The sequence below is a fragment of the Ambystoma mexicanum genome, chromosome 10 (assembly GCF_040938575.1).
Source record: "Ambystoma mexicanum isolate Mex_15411 chromosome 10, UKY_AmexF1_1, whole genome shotgun sequence".
In the NCBI taxonomy this organism is placed as follows: Eukaryota; Metazoa; Chordata; class Amphibia; order Caudata; family Ambystomatidae; genus Ambystoma; species Ambystoma mexicanum.
In genome coordinates this window covers 789,543,607-789,557,077 of record NC_090932.1, presented here as the reverse complement: position 1 = coordinate 789,557,077, position 13,471 = coordinate 789,543,607, and the positions used below count along the sequence as shown (strand labels likewise).

Below are 13,471 nucleotides of genomic sequence, written 5' to 3'. Positions count from 1 at the left end.
AGCCACCAGGAAAGAAAAAGCATCAGATGAGAAGGCACAAGCATGCTACGGTGCACTCACTTCATATCTAAAAGCAGGCAACACTTAAGTGCTGCTGGTCCTGCAAAATGTGGAACTCCCAACTGTCCAAGATCTCGGACACTTCAGGAAATGTCACTGTTCTTCTTAAATTAGCAGCTAATCAACAAAGAAAATCTGGATCCCTTCACGTCCCGTCCAATGCAAAAACCTTATAGCACAAATGACCAACCCTGCTGCCAGATCCTAATTGTACATAGGTAAATTAATTGCTTATACAGCGTGGCGTGACCACACAAAACTGTACACCACTGATTCCTGCAATGGTCTCGTCCACATTCAAAAGTATAAAATAAACATAATTAAATATGTGACAAAACCAGTACATTTCACAGTCGAAAACGTCTGGCAGTAAAGGATTTCACAAAGCACTTTTTTACTAGCATTGTTCATGTAAACAATGTTCAAAAGGCGAACTCTACCATGAGCTGAAAGGCATCAGGAATGGACACTTGGGGATTCACCTAGCACAATATCTAGAGTATGAAATTACTCTTTGGTCATTTTTAAATGAAAATAAAAACCTTAAATAGTTTCACCTGTCCGGTTTTTATTGTTGAGGGAAACATTAAAAAGTTTCCTTCTTTTAAAACAACCTTTCATTAAGTCACTTTGTTTATCAATAAGACAGTATTGGATCTATTTGAGATAACCCGAATACTTTCAGCATGTATTTGAAATTATTTCAAAATAATATTATAAGTGAAAATGAATAACACTTGTATATATTTTTTTCAAATTACTTGTTCATTTTACATTTACCGGCTAAGGCCCGTTTCATCAATGCATGTGCAGGAGTTTATAATCTGTGTAATCATCCCACTTAAGGGTATACCAATGTTTATGATATACACTTGCAAGTAAACTACTCCTTTTTGATCGTTCCCTGCTTCTGTAAGTGCCGCTTACATACAACCACGTAGAGTGCAGCACTAGGCAGATGCCTAAATAAGTACATTTTTTTAAGCCACGTATGAAATGTTTTCTTTTGAATTCCACCTACAGGAGGAGGTCTTCAAAAAAAATAATTACTACGCAAAGCAAGCACTAAGAAGTACTGAAACATTATGGACCAATATTGAGAATAACTTTTTTAGGAGAGGATTTATAGTCGTGACATACATAACTTTGCATCAGTCAACATATGTTAATCATATTCCACCCAAGTTCGAACAAACAACAAATTGGATCTGTATGAATTATTTCATTGTTGGTGAAAAAGGAGACAATTGCAAGTAACTACTTTGTATTGTATGCAGGCCTACATCCAATTCGAGTAAATAATTCGATGATAGAAGCATGAGAGAAAGGCATTCAAAACCATTAGCAAACTATCAAAGTCAGAACGTCCCTTGTACCGAATTTAAATATACAAACAGTAGGTAGTTTTTTAGACCCAAAAAGGGACTTTAGAGTTTGAATATGGTAGACATTCACGTATTGCCTAATGGAAGCGTTATACATGAGTGGATTACTGCAGGGTCCGACATCGAGAGGAGCTCAGAGCTATTTAGTTCCTGCTTTTGGCCTAGAAGAGCCTGGTTGGCTTGACACCAATAGTTATCAGGAGCAGCTTTTGGCTCCCCAGGCCAGCTGATGTCGGTCAAACACACCTAGGTGGATTTAAATCTGTTCATTTGGGAAATCGTTAAATGAGCATTAGGACACATCTATATGAAATTTAAAATATAAGAAGCCATAAATAATGGACAAAGTGATATGTCTGCATTTTATGTGGAAGTTAGAGTTGCAGAACACTCCTGGTTCCCCGGTGGTAGCTCCTGGTCACTTGTTAATGCTGGATACTCGGGAGCTGTTTTAGCTCCTGTTTATCAAATCTTAATTTCGATTCCTGTATTGAATTGTATTTGTGCTGTATGTTGCTAAATAAGGTCAATAAACTGGTACATCACTTTCAAACTAAAATACATCCTCCTTACTCGACAACCTTATACCTGCAACACATGACAAGCTGCTCAAATAATCCACCTCCAGAAGTCAGTCACTGCCAAATCGATCCAGAAAGGCCTTAACACAGGCAGCAGAAAAAGCGACCATCAGTCTTTGCCGTTAAACACTCATGAACATCTGGGGGTATCAGGTTTCAGAATGGTTCACAGGACTAAGAGACCTTAGGATATACAGTACTGTCATTCAAGAGTTACCCTTACATAAATTAATGAAACCAATAAAACACCCGTCCTATCAACATTTAAATACACATTTTGCAATTTGAAGGTTGTCATTGTTTCATTTGCACATAGCTAATCTCGAATACTTTGACGTGATTTGTGCTGAACAACACACCAAAGTTTGCTCTCACAATATATATGCACATATTTGACAGTACTTGGTATTTTTTCGCTAGCAAATACCTCCACTCCCACACAATCTATAAGCAACATAAGTAATGGTATTTGTAATGCAGATCATTGATTGATGCAATCTGACAGCTCATCAATGTTGTATTTCTACAAGCATGCTTACACAATGACTCTCTGCTATCCCATGGAGAATGTTAGTGAAAAGGAGGGAATTGGTTTTCACGAGTTTATGATTACTAGCTCTTCACATTACCAATTCACGATGCTTAAAATGCCACCTTTCATGTCTTCCTGTTTGTACACCACTAATACATTTGTAAACCAACTCTTGGAAATGTATTAATTAGATCTAAGGGGTTAACAAAGTGTTCATATGCATTGGTCTTGGCCTATATTAAACAGAAAGGTAATACAATACAAGTAGTTTAACAGCAAACCTACTGTTAAAACTATTTCATGCTGAATGACGTTTCTCCAACAACAAATACCCAAAGGGAAACACCTTTGTAGTTGTAAATGGTGTTCTATGTTAATGAGGAGCCTATAAACAGTGCCTAGTAATTACCACAGCAAGAATTCTACCATCTGTGTTCAGATGAATACAGAATATAAACAAATAAAAAATTGAACAAAGGACAGCACAGTGAGATCTCCACAGTGCTTTCCCGTAACGCACATTTTGCATTTGACTTGCAGATATGGTGCAATTTCAAGGAGTACCCATCGGACTTCGGCTAGCATAATTTAATTTATCCTGCAATTACACTAAAAGTTGATATTTAAAGGAGCGTAACAACAATCGCAGTGGCAAACAATTTTCAAGTTTCTGAAAGCCTGCCAATCCGTTTCATTGACGTAATTGCTACTGTACTTAAAGCAATGAAATGTAATTTTGGCCGGAACAATGCCCAGCTTAGACAAATTCAGTGAAAATATACGATTAAAAACTTTGACACAAAGGGTCTCCTCCTCGAGGAGAAATGATGCAAATAAAACTGCTGTCCCCATCTTTTGTTTTTTATTTGCAATTGTAAAACTAAGGGGTAACAAAAGCACGGAGCATAGCATCTGTCATATCGAAATATAAAAAGATAATCCTGGCACAAAATGAAAAAGCTAATTCATTTGCAAATCAAGCCTGCCGGTTCTATTTCAAGCTGGCGGTAACTGTCAAGAGTTAACAAGATAATCACTTTCAATCCTGCCTTCAATGGCACATTACACTGTTATTCCATTCAGCGCAGCCGCTCTTTGGGGGCCCTGGATGAATGCTTTTCATTTTCAACTCGCACAAAAAAAAGTTGCAAAAAAATCCACGGAGCTTAAAAAAGAAATCCCTTTATGGGCATTTATCTGCCGGCACTTGATTTTAGGCAAAATTAGATATTTGGATACATCTGTGTCCATTCTCTTCCCCCTACTCCTCCAGGCACATGGCCTGTTGTTTGAGTAAACATTTGGCACACGAGAATACCTTCAAACAGTTGAGAAGGGAAGCAACATGCATTAACATTACAAGGTATTAGCTAGTAAACATCCAAGCAGCTCCGTGGATATGTCGGAACCTGACTCCAACAACTTAAAATAGAATTTTTACAAGAAACAACCTTCCTCATAACAGATCATAAATTATACAACACATGGCAGCAACAACTTGTAAAATGAACTGTTTAATTATTAAGAGAATAACGTTATATTCATGAAAAAGTACAATGCAATTAATGTGAATTGTTTCAAGGGACGTTCAACAGACAAATGAATTTCAAAACATACAGAAACTGAGATTAATCTCAAAGTTTCCCATATAATTTATTACCTAGGCTAGAAGGGGTGTATTTTATGTTACAACAAGCACAAATCAAGAACTATCTGAAAGAGAGCAAAGTAGAAAAGCTCCCTTACAAGCAGTGCATAACGATGAGAGTAGACAATATGACCAATCTACTTCACTAAGTCCAATCAGAAACGTTGCAAAAAAAACCAATCAAGGGTGAGGAACTGACTCATGCTGGTCAATCACACGTTTACATCACAGCAGACTGCAGAATTCAATCACAAATCAGGGAAGGTTGCAAGACTCGACCACCCTATGTTAGGCACATATACAATAAAATGCCTTCATCATGGAATGTTACAAAAACACAACCACCCTGAATGAACTGACCCTGGCTGACAAATCCATTCGGTTTTACTGAAGGTTACAGGATCCGATCAAAACAACAAGCCCAACCAGGCATACTAAACTTGGGCGTTTGGGAATGCTGCAACGTTCATATCCCACTTAGTAAAGTGGCTTCTCAGCAATACTTGAAGGCCAACTCAAATATTTTGTTCAGGGGTAGGTTTTGGGAGTGTATGAAGGTAGGTAGTGTCTAAATGTTGGGACCGTTTTGTGACTCAAGTGCATTGGTATTCGACACTTACATCTCACTTCACTGGTGTAAGTTCGATCACACTTAAGAATACTGTATACCTAAAGAAACCCACAAAAAAGAAGTCCGTACTGTGTACACTGTGCCTTTTGAGCAGATTGTTTTTGCGACTCAGTCAGCACAAAGAATCCAAATGAAGGCCAAACGATGCATTTTACAAATACCTTCTAACATAATTCAGTCAATGTCTTAACAAAAAAGTGGGTGGGTGATGCAGTATGGAGGGGTGGGGGGATTCCCCAATGCAATCGCCACAGTGTCCCTGCTCAAAGGCAGGGGACACTCACAGAGATTACCACTCCCAGAACAAATAAGGCCATTATTACATACTGCTGAGAAGACTGAGGGTGACCCAAAGCAGTGCCTACATTGACCCAAAACCCCTACCTGGGATATAAATACAGGTCCCTCTATGAGGAAACATATGGCATATATTCAGTTAGATCAGGTGGCTGAACCACACTGCCGACAGCAATTGGGATAAGAATAGATCCTTTCCTATCCATTATTCGGCTAACTAACGTCCCAGGTGGGAGTGAACCTAACTCTATGTTGCACAGCTGCAGCTCTGAGCTAGAATTAAACAGTCTTAAACGGTGTCACCATGCAATACATAGTTATACAATACGTTCTGAGCCTCTGTACTAAGAACGAGCATGGGTAAAATAACCTGTTCTATGGAATGCATTACACTCAGTAGGGTCTACAACTGGTGGGTGGGGCCAGACAGATTATGCGAATGTTTTTCTCATCTAGCGTCTACAACCTGTGAGTGGGACCAGACAGATATGCTAATGGATATTTTTCCTCTGTGAAGGGTGCAGTGAGCTCAAACGTGGTTGTTTGTAGACCCTCCTGAGTGAAATAAATTCCATAGAAAATGGTATTTGACCCATGTTCTTTTTAGTAAAGAGGCTCCCACACTCCTTTTAATTAAATGTATAGTGGTGAATTATTTTTGCCTTCTAGTTAATTGACATGTCCTGCAACTTGTGGGCAGTTTGGGCCTCGTGGATCCACAGTCTCCAGTGTTTGCCGTTTCACGTAAGAGTTGAGAGTTTCATTGGCACACGCGATTTAGCGCCTGTTAAGTAAAGTTTTCTGCATTTTGAGGCATGGAAGAGGAGCCTGGCCCCTGGCACGTGATCATGCGATGTTTGGTGGAGAGTGACTACTATTCAGGAGCAACCTGCTTTCCTTTGGGGACCCTACTGGGGAAGATCCCTTACATTTGCACCAGATTTTCACGATATAGTCTGTAATCACGGATGAACCTTCCTGTGAACTTACTCTTTGAACTACCCCCACACCCTTTTTATAGACCCTATACATTTAATTTGATGGTATACACTGCATTTGTGTGTCTGTGATTTTCTGCTTCATTTTGTATGAACCTCTGCCATTATTAGTTTTAAATTAAATATTTTTTTAAATAAAGATTGTGCATTTTTTCTACTTGTGGATTGTTCCCCCTTTTTATAGCACACATGGACATTTGTTCTCTTTCTACATTATATTTGCCGAAACTGCCTACCGCTTTGGTTTTCTCTTGTAATGTTCTAGATACCGGGGAGGGGCTAGCATCGCATGTTTAAATTTAAACAAGTGCGTCCCGGTGTTCCCTCTTTTTGTTAGTGCAATATTCTTAATAAGCCATGTGACGGGTGTTCCCTCTTTTTGTTAGTGCAATATTCTTAATAAGCCATGTGACGAGGTAGAAATGTTTTCAACTTTTATTATAAAAAATATATAAAGTTAATTGTGACTCCAGTCTAGGGGTGGTCTCACTTCTATTATGCTTCGAGGCACCTAACCCCTAGCCCAAACTTAAGCTCACTACAGAAAGAGGTCGTATTTCCGTAAGGATTCACTATATCCAGAGTCCCCTGCTGTCTGGTCTGTACCGATCCTACTAATGGCTGTTGCCTTTGCTCTCCAAGTCCCTCAGGGACTTCCTTGGTGACTTGGCAGGATAGTCTGATACTCCTGGCATGCCTTTCCTCCAGAAGACAGTCTCTCAACCTTTTCCTCCCTTTCCTCTCCTGGCTACCTCCTATCTACACCACCCTCTCCTCTCCGACAGTCTGCTACTCTCTCTTCTCCATACTCTGCATTCTGGAACTATCACTTGCACTCCGTCCTGTTGGTACTCACAAGCTCCCTCCTGATCTCGTTATCTTCTGATCTCATCTCACTCGCTATCCTTTCTCCGCTCTCATCCACCCCTGTCTCACTTGTCCCCACTCGTCCTCTCTTATATTTTCAACACTCTCCTGCTCTTACCTTCAATCATTCTATGATTTACTTACACACAAACAGCCAAATAGGTACCACTCTCTCATACCGAACAACTTAAAGGATAGTTCCGGGACTTTTTTTTTTATTGTCCCTACGGTTCGGCCATGTGTTTTTAAGCATAACTCGGTAGATCGTAGAAAACTTTCCTATGGACCTTACCCGACTTTTCGTCCATTAACGCACTCGAAATCAGCCGCCATTTTCTGATAATCCTATCATTTCCCCCCATCGCCCTGGCTCACCTGCTTTTGCGGCACTAAATCAAATCCCCCGCCCCTGAAACAGACTTTATCAAAACATTCATATTCCCCGCCTCTATCCGTGACGTGACTGAGCTGCGTAGGCAAACGCGCCCAGGCGTCTTCTACGCGACTCCACACAAAACCCGGAAATCAACACAGATGAGCTCACACAACACAGCGCGCCACAATTGGGAATATGAAACTGTACTTTTAAATTAAACCGCAAGATTGTAAATTTGGTAAAGTACATTTATTTGACATCAAATGTTTTGAGAATATTCAGCGATTTGCATTTTTATTTGCTCACGTTCCAAAAAGTTCGTTTTGAGGCACGCGATGTTCCTTTGCTGTACACAGGGTCTTAGATCATCTCACAATACAGCGCCACAATTCGGAATATGAAACTGTGGTTTAAAAGCAAACGGCAAGATTGTACATTTGGCAAAGTACATTTATTTGACATCAAATGTTTTGAGAATATTCAGCGATTTGCATTTTTATTTGCTCTCGATCCAAAATAGTTCGTCTTGAGGCAAGCGATGTTCGTGTGCAGTACACAGGGTGTTGGTTTACGATAAAATAAGCTCTTCGGTCGCACTGATAATCGCATGGCTGTTCCAACAACGAGGCACTAGGCCACCACAACGGTCTGTATGTTGCATCTAGCCGTTAGTACCGCGTAAGGGCATACTTGTACTTGGCGATCGTCCCATAAAATGGTCAGGGTGGTAACGTTGTTCACGCGGAGAAGCAACTGGCGGTTAAAAAAGCCATCCGCCGGTGTCTGGTACTCGTGACACATACAATAATGAAGGATATACCGGTTTTAAAAACATAAAAAATGAAATTAGTCTCACCATCAGATCTTTATTAAAATTATTCATTTTATATATTAGGTCGGGAAATTATTTCATAGCTAGGACAGTGCAACTGGGTATTATACGTCAAGGGGGGTCTGTAGGATACTGAGACAGTCCCCCAGTGCAGGGGTTGACAGGGAGGCAGTGCAGGTGGAGAGTGGAAGGGCCCAGGACCGAGGTCGCAGACAGTGGACCAGTTGTAGCAGGGGAGAGGGAGAGAGGAAGCAGAAGCAAAGAGGAAGGTTTTGAGGTGCTTCCGTAAAAGGAGATGGTTCTCCTCAAGATAGTGCGCGGTACAAAACAATATGCCACATAGAACGAACAAGTACAACTTAACCCGTCTTTAAAGCTACTGTATAGTAATTAAATTGCGGTATAAACTCATCTAAAGAGTTACTTACATTATATTTGCATTTTCCATTGTGTCTGTGCGTAGGGCAGCCCCGAAATACCACTCCTTCTATGCCGACGTTATTTCTTCTAATGAACGAACATTAAATGGCTTTCGTTTCTGAAATTATATTCATTATCGTTTCTTACGTTATTGCCTCACACCCCCAAAAAGAAGTCTTTTGGGATGGTCCCGGCCTGTCAAGGTCAAATAACAATAGAACCTTATACTGAGTCGTGGGCCATTCCGGCACCCGAGCAAAAAATCAAAGCAGCTGACCTTCACTTTGAACGAGCACACATTCCTAGTTAGCTACATTCAGTGTAAGGCCATCTCACAGGACTTGAAATTTACACTCCATCTTTGCATTTTGTCTGCGTGCATTTGCAGCCCCATAGAACCATTAATACGGAGACATTCTATATTTTTTGAAAAATGATTTATATTACTGTTTGGTTTAATTTAATGCGCAAATGAACAAGGTTGGATAGACACATTGCATGCACACTGAGCAATCACTTTTATTTACACATTACATAGATACACATATTCAATGGGCCTGCGACATGAGGAGACTCGAGAGAACAGACAATCAAATTACAATCATTTAAACCATGATGTGTATTTCTCAATGAGCTCTTCTTTAGGTGGACATGGAACAGTGGCAATGTTGGGTGGCAATGCAGTTGTCCCCTGCACAGGTTCGTTCACAACTCCATGTATGTGCCTATTTAGGACATCAACAATAAGTCTCTCAATAAAGTTTTATTGCATATCCTCAAACACTGGTTTGATAATCCATTGTTTACTTCTTTTAGTGAAGGCCTTATTGTAGCGAAGCGTCCCTAAAGTTCCGTTCGTCCTACTTTGTTGACGGCCAACATTATGGTTATGTGCCAAGACCGCTAGAAGAGTCCGATTTATCATGCCCTCCATGCCAAAATGCAATCGTTTTGGCCTGTACTTTAGGCACATATTGTGGAACACCTCCAAATCTCCTGGGTGGCAGAATTGCGTGAGTCCCCTCAAATCTCTTGTTATAGTTTTATCAAATACAATCTTTTCAATGGCTTTGTGAGTGGGTGATGAAGGAATCAACCACTTCTTCTTCCGTGCCTCCTCTGTGGACAAATGGCCATGTTCACAATTGTGGAAATGTTGGTTTGTGTTCCAACGGTGAACGTTGGTACAGTGTAGCATTACTGACCGCCATTTTTCCAGTAGAATTTCCAACGACCCTCCACATGTTTTTGAGCTCCACCAAAGATGGTTGCTGATTGACTTGGACCACTGTGAAATACCTTGCATATCTTTTTTTTTACCTGCAGGCGACATTTTTTTATTGATTGTTTTTGCAAGATGCCAAACGTCAAAGTGGTGATTTATATTTTTGTACTCTTCTCTCATTGTCTTGGCAATTGAAACGTGTCTGTCCGTGGCTATCAGGTCGATCACCATTCCCCGCGATTGTAGTTCTTGCAATGATGCTACAAAGCCAACTTTCTCCATGGCCACTGAGGATGTACTTTGTGACACCTGCACGACCACCGAACTCACAATTTTCTTACTTTCCATGTCCTGAAAGTGGTAGGTGCAGTACTTGGCTGAAAATCCTGGGCTGTCGCACTGTCCATCACCGGCTAGCCTGAACCGTTTGCCCGCGAATGTACTATCAATAGACATTTTTTCCATTCTCCAAGCTTCGCTAATGGCTGGAAATAGATAATCGGTTTGGTATTTGTAGAACTGAGTTTTCGCAATGAAATGGATTCCCACACACTGAAAGAAAGACTAACTTTTTAAAACTTGAACCACTAAAAAGTGCAGCCGCTGCACAAAGTAGATTGCCTGCTGGCAGTTGCCCCAGCATGGGTTGTGCAGACCATGAGAAAGGATGATATTTTGTACAGGTGGCATGTATTTTAAGGTTAGTGCCTCGAATTGCACAAGTCACATTAGTCAATGGCTCCCCACATACTTCCCCACCAACCGAATGCCCACATTTCATCCGAATAATAATATCAATCAAACAACTATCGAATACAATGAATTTGGCCTCTTTCCTTATACTGTCACTCTGCATCCCAGCTGGTTCGGCCTGTAACGTTGAGGACATGTCACTCACATGAAAGGTAGAATCTCTGATATCGTCTTCCGCTATGTTCAGTGATATTGATGGTGTTTCATTGTCGTCCACTTCATTCTCTTCCATTGCAACATCTGTTCCTTCTCCGGCGATGGGTGAATAAAACAATTTCTTCAACTTTCTCGCGGTCTTAGTTTTTGCGGGTGTGGATTCTGTGAATTGATCTCCGACTGCATCCGAACTACCAGGAGGACATTCACTATCAATGGCTGGTGGTGGTATAGCTCCGTTGTCAATCACTTCATATTCTTCCCATTGGCACGATGCATCTCCAGTCTCAAGTCCCTGCCAAAAGGTTTGACAAGCAACATCTCTCGTTCGCTTCACTGTCTGTGTAGATTTAGTTCGAACACCCACTCGCAACTAGAGGACAGATTGGAAAAGGGATGTTCAGTTTAAACACAACTTATAGTATTGAACTATTAACAGTGAAAAAGAACATAATATAGTGACCAGGACACTAACCTTCTTTTGCTTTCTTTTCTTTGAAACTTTCTTGCCTCAAACTTCAACATCAGGACGCTGTTGCTCCGACTCGTGTGTGCATGTCTCCACTTCCTCTTGCGCTGCAACGACTATATTTTCATGATAAGCACATCCATCACGCACTGACGCTCCATCGACTCCCTGAAACATAGAACTTTCATTAGTATGTATAATAATATCGAAAACACAAAATGTACTTGGGGACCAATACCCACGTACATCTCAATAGCAAAACACGAATGAACGCTTTGTGTAGAACATTCAAACGACAATTATTCACGCATAGTTGATCTAGTTAGATGGAACTGTCAAGATCCATACCTCAGGCTCTGCATAGACTTCCATTCATGATATTATTGAAGATGATGCTTCAGTAACTCCCTGAAACACAGTAATTGCATTAGTATGGTTTTCTATTTTGATAAAAAGAACAGAAACTTTGTGCAGGCGTCAACGGCTCATCTAAATAGACCTGCACAAATGATCAGTTGTCTAAAATAAATAATGGATATCTAAATATGATTCGATTTGCTCGATCGTTGGAAGTGTCACCACCCAGAGATCTGCATCAACTACTAGGGGTGATGTTCTTGTAGAAGAAGCTCCGTCATCTCCCTGAAACATAGTACTTGCGTTAATAAAGAAGGAAGTATAGCGGATGTAATCACGTCATATGATTTCGCTTGATCGAACTGTCAATATCCATACCTCGAAATGCATAAGAACATCAAGGGACGATGTAACTGCGGTGCACACTTCTGCAAGCTGTTGCGCCGACCCGTAACTGCATGCTCCCCCTTCTTCTTGGACTAATGCTCCATCGACTCCCTGAAACATAGGACTTTCATTAGTAATGAACACAATATTGAAAAAAGAAGACACATAGGAGGGCGACGACAGAAGGACATATCAATGGCTAAAAACGAAAGAAACATTGTGTGTAACAATCACGCTACAAGAATGCAAGATCTGATGATCTCCATCGATGGAACTGTCCGGAAACGTACCTCAAGCATCTGAGTGACATCAACGGTAGTCGTCAATACGTTGGACTCCTCAGCATCTCCCTGAAAGACAGTACTTGCATTATTTTGGATAACAATAATTATAACTGAAAACAAAGACTAGAGGACGAGTACAAGGGTGTACCATTAGGTAAAATAATTACACGATAAATTAAAACTATTGATTTACATGCCTAAAACAAGTCAGTGGCAGAATAGCCAAGTAAGATTACCCGATAGGCGCTTGAAGTGGCTGATGACTGCAATAACGACACGGATGGAGAATCTTCCGCCTTCATATTGAGTGGATACATAAATGGGGAAATTATTGTTAGCTAATGCTACACACTACCGCAAGGCCGAGAGATAAATACGTAAACTTGACTCACCAGTGGAGGGATGTGGACGAATAGAGTGGGAATAGCGGTTGAGAGCAATTTTCGCCTCGCTCGCGGTGTGTTCTTCTTTATTAGCAATGATGTGGAGTACATGTCAGAGGTAAAGTGCCTGCTGCAGATGCGGTATCGATCACCCCTCTTGTCCGCAAAGACTTCTAGGACTCTACTTTCAAGCTCAGACGGTGGATATCCGCAATATCGGACCCATTCTCTTATCTGATCTATTGTCTTAGGGAAAACATGCATTATAGTACCTTCAGATTTATTATGGGTCTTCGAAGGGCAACCGCCAATGGAACAGGCAGGCATTGTGGAAAGTTCTGAAAAGTAAAGATCAACAATTCTCTATGAATACCAATGTAAACTCCGAACATGTGACTAGTTCCTTGCATGTACTGTCTTGAACGAAAAGAAATTGGACGCAAAATGATTATGGTACATGGCCTTACCTTGACGAACAAACAGTTAGATGCAGGGATCAGAGTAGTTTCTTGTCGTAGAACAGGGAGCAGTTCACAGGTTGCAAACTGAGGAGTTTCCTCGAAGTGGTCACGGAAGTTCACAGAGACGAAGAGCAGATAACCAGCACCTTCACGGGTTGACTAGCAAAGCGCAAAGAAGTGCTCATTAGAAATATGAAGTGGGTTATAAAGAATTCGAAACAGGGGTGTGTTTGTGAATGAATGACGTGTATATGTCGTGGCATTATGCGGTTTGCAGGGGGCCGTCCAGCGTGAGGGGGGATGCTTGGCAGGAGACACGGGGTCTGGAGGTAGACATGGGAACAACAACCCATGCTCTATAGACCACCT

At 40.9% G+C, this 13,471-nt stretch overlaps 1 protein-coding gene across 1 annotated transcript in view; it reads right to left on the bottom strand.

Moving 5' to 3' along the window:
- RSRC1 (arginine and serine rich coiled-coil 1) overlaps positions 1-13,471 on the bottom strand; it is a 1,885,372-nt gene that overhangs the window by 1,243,951 nt on the left and 627,950 nt on the right. The gene's annotated exons all lie outside the window — the stretch shown is intronic.